The sequence below is a fragment of the Mesocricetus auratus genome, unplaced genomic scaffold (assembly GCF_017639785.1).
Source record: "Mesocricetus auratus isolate SY011 unplaced genomic scaffold, BCM_Maur_2.0 Super-Scaffold_100041, whole genome shotgun sequence".
NCBI lineage: Eukaryota > Metazoa > Chordata > Mammalia > Rodentia > Cricetidae > Mesocricetus > Mesocricetus auratus.
This window is the reverse complement of record NW_024429218.1, coordinates 7365824-7380990: the sequence shown is the minus strand read 5'-3', so window position 1 is coordinate 7380990 and position 15167 is coordinate 7365824. Positions and strand designations below refer to the sequence as shown.

Genomic DNA, 15167 nt, shown 5'->3' with positions numbered 1-15167 from the left:
TCTGTACCCCACCTTTTAATTGGATCCTTTGGTGTTTTGGAGACTTGTTTCTTGAGTTCTTTGTAAATTTTGGAGATTAGCCCTCTGTCAGATGTAGGGTTAGTGAATATCTTTTCCCATTCTGTGGCCTGCCTTTTTGTCTTTTTGACTGTGTCCTTTGCCTTACAGAAGCTTTTTAGTTTCAGAAGGTCCCATTTGTTAATTGTCGATCTCAGTGCCTGTGCCACTGGTGTTATGTTTAGGAAGTGGTCTCCTGTACCAACTCGTTGAAGAGTATCTCCCACTTTCTCTTCTAAAAGTTTCTGTGTGGCTGGATTTATGTTGAGATCTTTGATCCATTTGGACTTGAGTTTTGTACAAGGCGATAAACGTGGATCTATCTGCAGTCTTCTGCATACCAGTACCCATTTATGCCAGCACCATTTGTTGAAGATGCTTTCTTTTTTCCATTGTACAGTTTTAGCTTCTTTGTCAAAAATCAAGTGTTCATAGGTGTGTGGGTTAAAATTAGAGCTTTCGATTCGGTTCCATTGGTCTACCTGCCTATTTTTGTGCCAATACCAAGCTGTTTTCAGGACTATAGCTCTATAATAGAGCTTGAAGTCAGGTATGGTGATGCCTCCTGAAGTTCCTTTATTGTATAGGGATGTTTTAGCTATCCTGGGCCTTTTGTTTTTCCATATAAAGTTGATTAATGTTCTTTCCAGGTCCTTGAAGAATTGTGATGGAATTTTGATAGGGATTGCATTGAATCTGTAGACTGCTTTTGGCAAGATTGCCATTTTTATTATGTTGATCCTACCAATCCAAGAGCATGGGAGATCTTTCCATTTTCTGGTATCTTCTTTGATTTCTTTCTTTAAAGACACAAAGTTCTTGATATACAGGTCTTTAATTTCCTTGGTTAACATTATCCCCAGATATTTGATGCTGTTTTTGGCTATTGTAAAGGGTGATGTTTCTCTGATTTCTTTCTCAGTCACTTCATCATCTGTATATAATAGAGCCACTGATTTTTTTGAGTTTACCTTGTATCCTGCCACATTGCTGAAGGTGTTTATCAGCTCTAGGAGTAACCTTGCGGAGTTTTTTGGGTCACTTATGTAAACTATCATATCATCTGCAAATAGTGAAAGTTTGACTTCTTCTTTTCCTATTTGTATCCCCTTTATCTCCTTTTGTTGTCTTATTGCTGTAGCTAGAACTTCAAGTACAATATTGAAGAGATATGGAGAGAGTGGACAGCCTTGTCTTGTTCCTGATTTTAGAGGAATTGCTTTGAGTTTCTCTCCATTTAGTTTGATGTTAGCTGTTGGTTTACTGTATATTGCTTTTATTATATTCAGGTACATTCCTGTTATCCCTGATCTCTCTAGGACCTTTATCATGAAGGGGTGCTGGATTTTGTCAAAGGCTTTTTCAGCATCTAGTGAGATGATCATGTGGTTTTTCTTTCGCAGATTGTTAATATGGTGGATTACATTGATAGATTTTCTAATGTTGAACCATCCCTGCATTCCTGGGATGAAGCCTACTTGATCATGGTGGATGATTTTTCTGATGTGTTCTTGAATCCGGTTTGCGAGTATTTTATTGAGTATTTTTGCATCAATGTTCATGAGGGAAATTGGTCTATAGTTCTCTTTCTTAGTTGTGTCTTTGTGTGGCTTGGGTATCAAGGTAATTGTAGCCTCGTAGAAAGAGTTTGGCAGTGAGCCTCCTGCTTCTATTGTGTGGAATACATTAAGGAGTATTGGAATTAGCTCTTCTTTGAATTTCTGGTAGAATTCTGCACTGAAGCCATCTGGGCCTGGGCTTTTTTTATTTGGGAGACTTTTGATGACTGCTTCTATTTCATTAGGGGTTATAGGTCTGTTTAGATTGTTTACCTGTTCTTGATTTAGTTTTGGCAAGTGATATCTATCCAGGAAATTGTCCATTTCCTTTAAATTTTCAAATTTTCTGGAGTACAGATTTTCAAAGTATGCCCTGATGATTCTCTGGATTTCCTCAGAGTCTGTTGTTATGTCCCCTTTTTCATCCCTGATTTTGTTAATTAGCATGCTCTCCCTCTGTCTTTTGGTTAGTTTGGACAGAGGTTTATCTATTTTGTTGATTTTCTCAAAGAACCAACTCTTTGTTTCATTGATTCTTCTCAGTGTTTTTCTGGTTTCTACTTGATTGATTTCAGCCCTCAATTTGATTATTTCCTGGCGTCTGCTCCTCCTGGGGAGTTTGCTTCTTTTTGTTCTAGAACATTCAGCTGTGCTATTAATTCTCTAGTATGACTGTTCTCCAGTTTTTTCATGTGGGCACTTAGTGCTATAAACTTTCCTCTCAGCACTGCTTTCAAAGTGTCCCATAAGTTTGTGTATGTTGTGTCTTCATTCTCATTGAAATCGAGGAAGTCTTTAATTTCTTTTTTTATTTGTTCCTTTACCCAGGGATGGTGCAATTGTGCATTGTTCAATCTCCATGAGTTTGTAGGGTTTCTGCGATTTGTGTTACTGTTGAATTCTAATGTTAATGCATGGTGGTCTGATAAGATGCAGGGGGTTATTCCAATTTTTTTGTATCTGTGGAGATTTGCTATGTTTCCTATTATGTGGTCAATTTTAGAGAAGGTTCCATGTGGTGCCGAGAAGAAGGTATATCCCTTTGTATTTGGGTGGAATGTTCTATAGATGTCTGTTAAACCCAGTTGGGTCATAACTTCTATTAGTTCTTTTGTTTCTTTGTTAAGTTTCTGTCTGGAGGTCCTGTCTAGCGGTGAGAGTGGAGTGTTGAAGTCCCCTACTATTAGTGTGTGAGATTTTATGTGCATTTTGAGCTTTAGTAATATTTCTTTCACGAATGTAGGTGCCTTTGCATTTGGGGCGTAGATGTTTAAAATTGAGACTTCGTCTTGATGTATTTTTCCTTTGATGAATATGAAGTGTCCTTCTTCATCTCTTTTGATTGATTTTAATTTGAAGTCTAATTTGTTAGATATTAGGATTGCTACACCCGCTTGTTTCTTGGGACCATTTGATTGGAAGATCTTTTCCCAACCCTTTACTCTGAGATAATGTCTGTCTTTGATGTTGAGATGTGTTTCTTGTATGCAGCAGAAGGAAGGGTTCTGTCTTCGTATCCATTCTGCTAGTCTATGTCTTTTTATAGGCAAGTTGAGGCCGTTGACATTGAGGGATAATAATGACCATTGATTGGTGATCCTTGCTTGTGCTTGATTTATTGTTAGTGAAGTTATTTTGTGTAGTTTCTCCTCCCTTTTTCTTTTGGTGTTTTGTAAAGTGTGATTATATATTGCCTGTGTCTTTGTGAATGTAGTTATCTTCCTTGGCTCTAGGTTTTCCTTCTAGCATTTTCTGTAGAGCTGGATTCATGGATACGTATTGTTTAAATCTGGCTTTGTCATGGAATATTTTGTTTTCTCCATCTATGGTAATTGAGAGCTTTGCTGGATATAGTAGTCTGGGCTGGCATCCTTGTTCCCTTAGCGTTTGTAGGACATCTGTCCAGGATCTTCTGGCTTTCATCGTTTCCATTGAGAAGTCAGGTGTAATTCGGATAGGTCTGCCTTTGTATGTTACTTGGCCTTTTTCTTTAGCTGCTCTTAATATTTTCTCTTTACTCTGTAGGTTTGATGTTTTGATTATTATATGGTGAGGTGACTTCTTTTTCTGGTCGAGCCTATTTGGTGTTTTGTAAGATTCTTGTACTTTCATAGGCATATCTTTCTTTAGGTTAGGGAAGTTTTCTTCTATGATTTTGCTGAATATGTTTTCTGTACCTTTAAGTTGAATTTCTTCACCTTCTTCTATACCTATTATTCTCAGGTTTGGCTTCTTCACGGTGTCCCATATTTCCTGGATATTTTGTGTTAAGGATTTGTTGGTTTTGAGATTTTCTTTGGTTGACGACTCTATATCCTCTGATGAGTCTTCAACACCTGAGATTCTCTCTTCTATCTCTTGTATTCTGTTGGTGATACTTGCATCTGTAGTTCCTGATTGTTTACCCAGCTTTTCTATTTCCAGCATCCCTTCATTCTGTGTTTTCTTTATCGTTTCTATTTCAGCTTTCAATCCTTCAACTGTTTGAGTTGTTTCCTTCATTATTTTGCTTACATTTATATTCTAAGGGTGAAGAATGCATTTTGGTTATCTAAAAGTTCATTTTATTGACAGGATGGTTACTGTCAGAAAATAGTAGAAGTTTGAAAATTCAAGGAGAAAAAAGAGGAAAGAATAATCAGTGTTATCTGTCTTGTGCTTTCATCAGCGATCAGTGATGCCATGGTTTCCTACAATTTGTTCACCTCCACAGTGTTTTCAGAAAGTTGATGAAACTGGATAGTTTTTATGAACAACATGATAATTAGGAGAAAAAATTGCAAAAGGGCATACTAATTGGCATAGTCCTAGAGAGTCATTGAATGTAGCCTCTATAGAGTGAGAACTATAGTCTCATAGGGAAATCATTTGCGATTCTTTGAACATTGACTTCAATAAGTTTTGGAGACAAATAAGTGCAGCATGCTACATAGCTCTGGCCTTCAAATGTGAAATATGGTGAGCATCACACACAAGAGGGAAAAGTACCTTAATTTATTAATTACAAGGGTACCAGTCAAGTGTTTGCTGTTTTATGCTCAGGGATTGCTGCACAGTGTACCCTGTAGTCCAGCTCAGTGAAGCACGGGGTATGGATGCCCATTTTACAGAAAAGAAGACAAAGTTGAGGGGTAGGAAGTAACTCTGCTAGGTGATACATACGGTTACTATGAACCCCAGCAGATGTGTCATCTGGACAGTCAGGAATTCCTGTGGTTGACCTCTGTCTTGTAGTCTGGGTGGTATGGCAGAACATTCTTCACAATGGATCTTGTATATTGACAAGCCAGAAACATATCCACTAGGTCATTAGTTGATTTGACTTAGCAATTTTTCAGCAAATAAAAGAGAAACAGACATTATATGTAATTTATGAGCAAAAGGAGAAGACATAGTAAGACACTTCTTGACAAATCCCATCTGCACTGAGTAAAGACCACATGGACTGGGCGCTAGTCACACTATTAGAACAACTTGTCGGCTAATTGTTGAAGTTTCTTCACACTCTGTTTCTGTAAGAGTAGCAGAAAAGCAATGGAACAGTGGCCAAATGAAATGTATAAAGCAAACATGAAACAAAACAATATATTCCATAGGCTCATCAGCTTCTCATTAGCTTTAATCTTATATCAAACACTTACCAGTAGCAAAGCAAACAAAAAGAAACTCTGTTCTCAGTCCCAGGAAGAATGCTCTCAGAGGATAGCACAACCCAGGACCAGCAGCCCAGTTAAGCTGCAGTCAGCCACAGGCAAGGCTGCCAGGTGAGCATTGAGAGGGATGGGAGTGATGTGAGCAGTGTGGGGGGCAGCTCAGGAAAGCTCACCTCATCTGCGTTTGACTTCGCCTTTCATCACTTAAACCCAACAGAACAAAGTACCTCCACGGGGCCTAATGGCTCATCCATCTCTCGCTTTCCTTCTTCCAACCCAATCCTTCTCTCGTTCACTTTTTCCAATCCCTCATGCTTCTTGTGTTTCCCTCTTCCAATCCTCATCCTTCTCTTGTTCTTCCAATCCCCATCCTTCTCTTGTTTCCTTCTTGCACTTCAGATCCCTTGCTGCATGTCTCTTCTTTGGTACAAATGCAAAGTTTATGTACAGATTCTTCTATGAAGATTCTCTTGCTGCAGATGTTGAGTGTCTTTCTGATATTCTGCGTGTGACCAAAGAATCCTGAAAGCCAACAGCGATCCTACGTCAGTAGCTGATATCAATGACTTCAGTCTGGTGTTTCTACAATGTAGTCCAATGTGACGTCAGCACAGTAATCCGCAACTCAATCTGCATATGTCTATATCTATGTGTAATTTATTTTGAGGCAGGGTCTCAAGTAGTCAGGCCCTGCTGCTTTGCACTTCAGATCCTCTTGCCTTCCCCTCCAGAATACTGGGTTATAGGAATGTGTTATCATGTCCCGTTGTGTGGTGCTGGGGTTGAACTAGGTAGGAACTCTCCCAACGGAATCACTTCCTCAACCTTATCTTTAGTCTCATTAAATTCATTTACTAGACTGTTTAAACAAACCTATTGCTATTAAGACCCGCAAATGCTTCATTTAAACGCACTGCTATTACTAGGGCTGCTGCATTTTAGAGAAATTGCAAGCGATCAATGGACTCATTAAAGATTTTTTTCAATGAGTCCTAATGCCATTATGCTATACCCAGATCAGTGCCGAAGCTTTTATAGTAGATGGACACCAACACTCGGACCCACAGCTGGACAGTGTGCAGAGAGTGAGAGACTTAGGAGTAATCAGTCCTAACTGGGACATCTCATTAAAGCTCTCCCCTCAGGGCTCAGGGATCTACGAGGAGGCAGATCAATCCTAAGAGCCTGAGAGAATGGATGACTCCATGGAAACAATCATTGTCCTAGAGATACAGAGTCTTCTGGATACAATGGTACAGGCGCACATATGAGCTCACAGACACAGGGGCGGCATGCAAAAGGCATGCGGAAGTTCCAGCCAGATATGGTCTTGGCACTGATAGGAGGAAATTGACACAGGCCCGCACCCCTAACTAAGACGTTATTTGCAATAGATTTCTATCTGCTGGCAAAGGGAAAACCAGTTTCCCAAAGGAGTCTCATTGAGCGATAATAAACCACACCTTGGGATAGGCTCCATGGCCAGGAGTTCTTGGCCAACACAGAATGAACTCCATGGCATTTTTTTTGTAAACTTTTTCTCTATCTTTTTTTTCTTAGTACGGAATTTTTTTTTGTTATCTTACATGTCTTTTGCTTATTTATTTTGATTTTTGTGGGTTTGGGGGTATGTTTCTTATTTTTTTTTGTTTTGGTTTTGTATTTTAAAAGAGAGGGAGATTTGATGCCCAGGGAACTCTGTGGAAGATGAGGAGGAAAAGGTGTAAGAGCCAAAGGGGATGGAGGACACGAAGGCTCCAAGGCTTTCTAGACACGACAGGGACTCCCGGAGACTCAGCAGCACACTCAGGGTCTGCGTGGCTCTGCACCGGATGGAGTCTTAGAGCTGAAAGAAGCGGACACAAGCCTGCATCCTTAACCTCAAAGCTGTCTTCAACCAATGACTGCCTACACATGAAAAATTAGCTTTTTTTCCAAAGGAGTGTCACTGGGGAAGCAAACTGCTTTTAAGGCCAGGCCCTAGAGCTAGTAGTGGACGGCCGAAGCAGAAGGAACTCAATGGCATTTTAGGAGGGTCTTTGTCTCATAATGTAAATCAGGGCTTTGCTTTTTTTTTAACCTTACAGGCCATTTGCATACACACACACACACACACACACACACACACACACACATATATGTTATATATATGTAATCTTCTGATTGTACCTTTTATTGGAGTCCTGTCTATATATGCTTCTTGTGCTTTTTCTTTGGCTCTTTTTCTTGTTTGGTTATTTTGTCTTACTCCACTTTTTTAAAATTTTGTTTTATGTCCTTATAGTTTCTTATTATTCCTTAGATGCTCATTTGTTTCCCAACAGGAGACAGAAAGGATATAAATCTGGATTGGGGGGTACACAATCAGCATATGTTATATGAGAAAAATCTGTTTTAAATAAAAGAGGAAAAATATATAGAGAAAAACAGACATGAAGTTGGGTGGGTGGGGAGGTGGGGAGGATGTGGGATTTGAGGAGAGGCAAACATGATCAAAATACGATGTGTAAAATTTTTTTCAATAAAAAAGCTTTAAAAGGAGTGCAGATCTAAACAGAGCATCCTCAACAGAACAATCTCAAAAGACAGAAAGACTCTTAAGGAAATGCTCAACATCCTTAGTCATCAAGGAAATGCAAATCAAAACTACTCTGGGATTCCATCTTACACTAATTAGAATGACTAAGATAAATAACACCAATGACAGCTTATGCTGGAGAGGATGTGGAGAAAAGGGAACACTCCTCCATTGCTGTACAAACTTGTACAGCCACTGTGGAAATCAGTATGGCTATTTCTCAGAAAATTAGGGTTCAGCTTACCTCAAGACCTTGCAATACCACTGTTGGGCATATACCCGAAGGAGGCACAGTCATACCACAAGGACATTTGCTCAACTATGTTCATAGCAGCATTATTTGTAATAGCCAGATCTTGGAAACAACCTAGATGCCCCTCAACTGAAGAATGGATAAAGAAAATGTGGTACATTTACACAATGGAGTACTATTCAGCATTAAGAAACAATGACATCCTAAACTTCTCAGACAAATGGGCAGAACTAGAATAAACCATCCTGAGTGAGGTAACCCAAAACCAGAAAGACAAATAAAGTATGTACTCACTCATAAGTGGATACCAGACTTAAAGCAAAAGATACCCAGCCTACAATCCACAACCCCACAGAAGCTAGAACCCTCTTCCAGAAACAGATGGAAGCAGATGCAGAAATCCACAGCTAGCCAATGGCCCAACCTCCTGTAGTACAATCGAAGTGAGGGAGGAGTGATAGTATGAACAAAGGAATCAAGACCATGATGGGGAAACCCACAGAATCAGCTGACCTGAGCTAGAGAGAGATCACTGACTCAGATCTGACAATTGGAGACCTGCATAAGAGTGAACTAGACTCCCTTGTTATCGGTGACAATGGTGCAGCTGGGACAATATATGAGGTCACTGGCAGTGGGTTCAAGATATAACTCTAATTCACAGACTGACTTAGTGGAGCCCATTCTGAATGGAGAGATTCCTTACCCAGCCTAGACACAGGGTGTATGTGGGGGTGAAGAGGAGCCTTTGTCCCTCTTCAATTAGATGATGGGACAGACTTAGTAGACTTCCTAGGAGAGGCCTTACCCTCTTTGAGGAGCAGATAGGAAGTTGGTGGGGGGAGGAGTGGGAGGAGAAGAGGGAGGGGGAACTGGGATTAGAATGTAAATAAAACAATTTAAAAAAGAAAAAATATTTTGAAGTTCTCATACAAATAATGGGTTTCAACATGGTGTGTGAGTCAACATATTTTGTTCTATTATTTTCCTAAGTTAAATCAGGCTTATGTACTTAGCATAAAACTTGATTGGCCATTTCATTTTTTCTAATAAAAATATTATTGCCATGTTCATTTATTTAAAAAAGTTTTAAAAATGATCTTTTTGAGACAGTGTCTCACTCACTATGCAGCCTAGGCTAGCCCCAAGTCAAGACTCTCCTGCTTCAGTCTTCTGAGTCCTGTGTTTATAGTTGTACAGCTCTGTACTTGGCATCATTATAGTCAAGGCTAGAATTTTACCATAGCTAACGTTCACATGAAAATAGAAGGCGTTTTGATACCCGATCCAGCTTCACAGTTATCCACAGAGATGTACTGGTCTTTCTTTTATGATAATATTAAAGTCTCCTAAGATTAGTCCCAAAATTGACCAAACAAAGCATTTTCATCATAAATAGATATTTTAAAGCCCCTCCTTGTACTTGTGTGTTTACAACTGACAGACTCACAAATCTGACTGATGGAAATAGCAAGGTAAACTTCCAGAATCCTCGGAGGTCAGGGGTCAAAACATAAATGCTCGGTGTGAATAAGTAGCTCAAGGACCTTAATTAACCTCTTTGACTCTCCGACTTTTTATAGTTTGAGAGCAGTCTACATTTAAAAGCTGTTTGTGCAGATCAGCTTGAGGTGGTGCTGACGGCGTTTCTGTCACTTGCTGAAATGAATGACGGGCAGACATGATGTCACCTGAAAGTCATAGAGTGTGGCAGGTAACTCAAAGAGCCCAGCACTACCCTAGTCCTGGGTGCCCTGGGGGTTTGCAGAGTTCACATTGGCATGTTTAAATGGGCGTGAGCTTTTCTAAACTCACTTCCGGAGTTGGTTTACATTGTCAAGATTTTTTTTTAAACTAAAAAACACAAAAGACTTAGTGCAGTTGAAAAGCTGATCAGCATCCTTCAACCTAGTTTTGTTAGGTAAGAGAACGGAAAGCTAATGTTTGAGAGATCGGAAAACGGTTGCGTAGGCGATCCTTCCGTGGTTACAGTGGTCTGCGTGCTCTTGGAAACTACGACTTGACCCTGGGGAATCTGACTGACAGCTGATGTAGAAGAGTCCTTCTCCCCACAATCCCAAACACGTATGCTGCATATGACAGCAATTCGTGACACCGAAGAGATTCGGAGCAAGTTGAGGAAAGAAATGAAAAAGGGTTCTGATCCGGGGTGGGCTCATGGAGATGCACTCTGCAGGAAAGCCCCCCCCCCCCATCTTGGGTTAAAAGTCTGCTACTCAGGGGCTGCAACCGCTCCTGTCCGAAGAGTCTCAAGCGCCCAGCAGTCTGGGCTTCCCCTGGCTTCTGCTGCATTTCTCTGATCTCTCTCTCTGTCTCTCTCTCTGTCTCTCTCTGTCTCTCTCTCTGTCTCTCTCTCTCTCTCTCTCTCTCTCTCTCTCTCTGTCTCTGTCTCTCTCTCTGTCTCTCTCTCTCTCTCTCTCTCTCTCTCTCTCTGTCTCTCTGTCTCTCTCTCTCTGTGTCTGTCTGCCAAATTTTCTTAAATAAAGTTCTATTGGGTCAGGGTCCCACCCAACTCCAGTGTAGGTCTATCCTTTACCTTGTCTGCCAGGATCCTATCTCCAAGTTCACACTCTGAGACAATAGGGCTATAATTTTAACATATCCATAGTGGTGGTGTTGGGGTCCCAACACATCACAAACTCCAAATATAAAATAACAGTTTTAAGAATTTTTTCAGTTTTATTAGAAAAGGAGAATGATTAGAAATTGTCTAAAGTCTCCATTCTGTTCATAACCAGACTGATGTACAAATGTGAGGGCATCATTCCAGAGGCCATGCACCAAAACCACACCAGCGGCATGCAAACAGCTCCCTCTCAGCAGCTACAAAGGCGTGGGCCTGGTTCATTCCAGACGCCTAGGATTCTCGCTTGCTGGCACAGAGCTGAACGAGCAGGCGTCTCTTCACCGTATGTGTCCAGTCGTAGCGTGCCAGAGTTCTCAGAATGCAATACTGCTTTCCAGTGTGCTGGTATCAGGCCAGAGCAGACTGTGCCGTGTGTGGGAGGGACTCGCATTAGTTCCTCAGAGTTCCAGTGGATAAAGCCAGACAGCTAATCTTTGCTTGCCATTTCACGAGTTGGCCAAACTCCTGGTTTTGCTCCTTTTGTGACAGCTTGTTAGCAACAAGTTGAATTTTTACGTTCTCAAGCTCTCTCCCCCATCCCCTGTCTGTCTCTAGAGACCTGTGGCTGGTTTTTTTTTTTTATCTTACTTGTTATTAATTGTTAATTCTTAAATATCTGACCTAATATTTTAAGACATTTTGTGATTATTGCTTTTGGTTGTAGAATTCTCCTTTGGAATAAGATGAAAAATAGGCAAAAGGGAAATTTCTGTCATAGAAACGTTTGTGTCTACAGGAAGGACGCAAAATTGAGTGGAATTCTTTAGTGTGTAAAGTTTCTCAGAGAGCAGGGTCACACAGGGGAAGAGGACCACCAGCCATACAGGAACCCAGCGTCTCTCTAGTGGGCGCGTCAACGCCACGGACTCAGTCTCCTGTGGACGCTTGGGCTCCCCGCACCACGGATTTCATCTCTATTCATCCTCTCCTTTTCTCTTGAATCTGTTCAGGAAAAATAATATGGCCATGAGGAGCAAGAACAAAATTAAACACCAGCTGAAGAGTGGGTATAAGCCCGGCCGTCCCACAAACCATACACAATGTGGCTGCGGATGGGTAGGCTAGAGGGCTCTCAGGCTACTGGGATTCAGATACAAATGACGCAATCAAAGGCACTTCCTTTTCAGAGGTACAGTGTCTTCCACAGGGCCCGGAGAGACCCTCAGACCCACCCTCTGCCCCGCTGGGAAAAGAACGCTCTTTTGTGTGGGTGGCCAGGGTGGCTGCTTGGGGGCATTAAATTCTCACGGTGCTCCGCAGAGGGATTCGTGCACATGGCTGCTACAGTTATCGCTGGGTTTCAGTGATCATTACTCTGTGCTAACCACAGGCTATTGTAATTGCTCTTAGGATGGCCAATCCGAAGGACAAGCCACCAATGTGGCGGGCAAGCTGAGCCTGGCAGAAACGTGTTTTCCGTAGAGGCATATAACAAGTCACGACAGCCAGTTGCAATGAATAATCTGAAGTAAACTCACTCCTACCTGCCACACCTGGGAGGGTCCCAAAAGCACAGTCCAAGAGCAATTCCGGATGTAGAAGAAACTGAGGACACTTGTCTTGTTTTTCCGGAGTTTTCTCACAAGCACCCAGAGATCTCACAGGGCTCCGTTCTTGGACTGCACTCTGACAGGCGTCTCAGCAAGGGCCGAGGGCCACTGCCTTGCTATGGGGAGCACTGCCTTGCTATGGGGAGCACTGCCTTGCTATGGGGAGCACTGCCTTGCTGTGGGGAGCACTGCCTTGCTGTGGGGAGCACTGCCTTGCTGTGGGGAGGACTGCCTTGCTGTGGGGACGACTGCCTTGCTAGGGGGAGCATGCCTTGCTAGGGGGAGCATGCCTTGCTGTGGGGAGCACTGCCTTGCTGTGGGGAGCACTGCCTTGCTATGGGGAGCATGCCTTGCTGTGGGGACCACTGCCTTGCTGTGGGGAGCACTGTCTTGCTGTGGGGAGCACTGCCTTGCTGTGGGGAGCACTGCCTTGCTGTGGGGAGCACTGACTTGCTGTGGGGAGCACGCCCTTCCTGAGGCTAGCAGTCACTGATCATTGTTAACACAAGGGGTTGTGAGGATGCTATCCACAGATCTTCTGACACTGTCAAACCAAGTGAAACATTCCACATGAACTTCGTTGTTTCGGAAAAAACAAAACAAAACAAAACAAAACAAAACAAAAAAACACCACCAGTTAACTGACTGCAAACAGATGCTGTGAGGGCTGAAAGACCAGACCTGATCTGGTTTGGAATACTTAATGAGAAAGTAAGTGACCTTCGTCTATGCTTCTCAAAGACAGTCGAGGAATATCAAATGTCCTTCATTTCAGTCTGATTTTAGTCCGTTAGTTGGCAAAGTGTCTTTAGCTTGATATGAATATAATTGGTTCAATTGTCAATTACATTAGGCTTAAAAGTGTGTTCCAAGTACAAGATCACATTGCATACTCCTTGTAGTTTTGTAAAAAACAAAAACAAAAAAACAACAAAAAAACCTTTAATTTGAACAACTCCGTTGGATTATAATATTGAAAAAAACTACTTAGCACAAAAATTGCCTTTACGGTAGCTAACGTTTCCAGTTAATAAGGTTCCCTGGCAGGGTCAGAAAGCATGATTAGTCTCTGAAACAGGCTAGCGACTTTTATTATGAAGTGTTATTATTACAATTTTTGTTAAATAGTTTTTATATTCTGAGCCAGAAAAGTAAGTAGTTCTATTGTAAACATTTTATACTTATTTTTGTCTGGTAGTTCCTGTTTCAAATAAGAAAGGAAAGCGATATTTCTCTGAGCCTTGTGCTGTTCAAAACTCATGAAGTCTGTTGCCTCTGACTACAGAGATGGAAAACAAACAAACAAACAAAAACTTTTTTCCTTCAGTTTAGAAAGGCAGTCTGCCTTTCTGGACTTCAGTGTTACCGGTGGTTGCACGCCAGGTGTTGCTCTTGGGAAATGAAGGCATTGATTAGCAGAGTTTGGCATTGGGGGGGCAACGGCAAGGCCCTGAGCTGTTTGCACGTGTGCAGACCACTGTTCAGGTGAGCCCCTCACTGTCAGCTCCCAAGAGGTAGTTTTGCAGAACACGTCACTGGAGAGCATCCTTTCCATCAGCCTCCCACCTTGGAATCCTGGGATACTGACTGCTTGAATCTCTTTCCTTACAGTGTATTTTTCCAGGGTCTTGGGGTTGCCATTGTTGGTTTGCGTTTAACTATTAGATATCCATCTCTTTTGGTTTGAAAGAACAATATAATCGGAAATTAAGCATCTAGCCAACAAGACAAGGGCGATCTACCAACACATTGTTAATTTCCTTCTAAGAAGTTGTGACAGCAATAACAAAAGATAAAAAATTTCCTCATTCATTGACTTGGGGATAGAAACCACAGAGGCAGCAAAAATGCAAGGAGACAGGGACAGTGACAGAACAAACCTCTGATTATTGATCATCACTTTCACCTTGATTAAGAATCACCTACACAATTGGCTATGCGCTACTCTGCCTGGATTTCTGAGTGCATTTCTAGAAATGATTAATTAAAAGAGGAGGGCCCACCAAAATATGTGTGAGGCCATACCACGGACTGGGGGACTGGACTGATCACAGACAGGAGGCTCTTTTGGTTCTATTAGGCTATTAAGGTGCTGTCTTACCTTTGTTTCTTGTTGCTGTGATAAAATACCCTGACAGAAGCAATGTATGGGAGAAAGGTTTTAACTGACTCCAAGTTCCAGGTGCCATCCATCCCTGTGGGGAAGTCACAGCAGCAGGAAGTCGAAGGGGTTAATGGCATTGCATCCACGGTCAAGAGCAGAGGGCAGTGAATTGATGCATACAGGCTAGTGCTCAGATAGTCTTCCTCACTCTTACACAGCTGAGGATCCTCTGCCTATGGAATGATGCTGCCTACAGTGGCCAGGTTTTCCTGTCTCAATTACCATAATCAAGGTAATTCCCACAGACACATCCTCAGGCCAACCTGGTCCATACAATCTCTGTCATCCTAGGTGATGGTTGATTGTGAAAACTTTACAATGAAAACTAACCACCTCAGGGACAGTAACCCAAATTGTCCTAAAAGTTCTTTCCAGTTGAGAGCATTTAATGGGTACTGAGCTAATTCTTCAATTGTACTAATAAAAATTGCCACGCTCATACCTATGATTTTGCATTTATCTTGAGCTTCTTTTACTGGCTTGAGAGAGTTAGGACAACAGTTTCCCACCCTGGCAAGCTCTAGTCTCTCATTCCCTTGACGATTCTCCTTGTAAATGGAACGGAGCCCTTTCTAATGTCAAGTTCCCATAGTCCTTTTGATCTAATGATCACCGGCAATTTTCCACACTTTGCCTGGAGATCAGTTCCACGACTTCATCAGTGTATCTATCATGCCTATGTGAGTTATCACCTTTCCCACTTCAA

At 41.7% G+C, this 15167-nt stretch overlaps 1 long non-coding RNA gene across 1 annotated transcript; it reads left to right on the top strand.

Moving 5' to 3' along the window:
* The first annotated feature begins 9663 nt into the window (after positions 1 to 9663).
* Positions 9664 to 14935, top strand: LOC121135702. The gene is made up of 3 exons (XR_005872796.1): positions 9664 to 9814; positions 11698 to 11876; positions 12098 to 14935. It is a non-coding gene; the product is annotated as an uncharacterized LOC121135702 (long non-coding RNA).
* The last annotated feature ends 232 nt before the right edge of the window (positions 14936 to 15167 follow it).